General features: G+C 66.5%; 1 protein-coding gene across 1 annotated transcript in view; it reads left to right on the forward strand.

Moving 5' to 3' along the window:
- Positions 1–480, forward strand: part of LOC106898364 (ankyrin repeat domain-containing protein 35-like) — a 7,617-nt gene that overhangs the window by 1,822 nt on the left and 5,315 nt on the right. The gene's annotated exons all lie outside the window — the stretch shown is intronic.

Here is a 480-nt window from a genome sequence, read left to right on the forward strand (position 1 = left end):
GGGACCCCAGCCCGTCCCGGGGTTGGGGACCCCCCCCTCACCCCCGTGGAGGGGGGTGACACCCGGCTGTGGTGCACCCATGGGTGCTGCTGTGGTCCCCGGGGGGGGGCTGTGGGTGTATTTGGGGTGAGGGGATGCTCTGGTCCCACCGGTCCTGCCCCGATGCCGGATGCAATCCCAGCCCCTAATCCCGGAGCCAATGCCAGCTGCAATCCCAGTCCCGACCCCAATCCCAGCCCCCAAACCAGCTCCGGTGCCATCTTCAATCCCAATCCCAGCCCCGGTGCCAACTGGGATTTTGCCCTCAATCCCAGTTGCAATCTCAGTCCCAATCCCAGCCCCAGCTGCGATCCCGACCCAAATCCCAGCCCCGATGCTGGCTGCAATCCCAATCCCAGCCCCAACCCCAATCCCGACCCCAATCCCAGCCCCCATGCCTGCTCTGATCCCGGCTGCGATCCCAATCCCAGCTCCGATGCC

Source organism: Calidris pugnax, unplaced genomic scaffold (assembly GCF_001431845.1).
Source record: "Calidris pugnax isolate Ruff unplaced genomic scaffold, ASM143184v1 scaffold460, whole genome shotgun sequence".
NCBI lineage: Eukaryota > Metazoa > Chordata > Aves > Charadriiformes > Scolopacidae > Calidris > Calidris pugnax.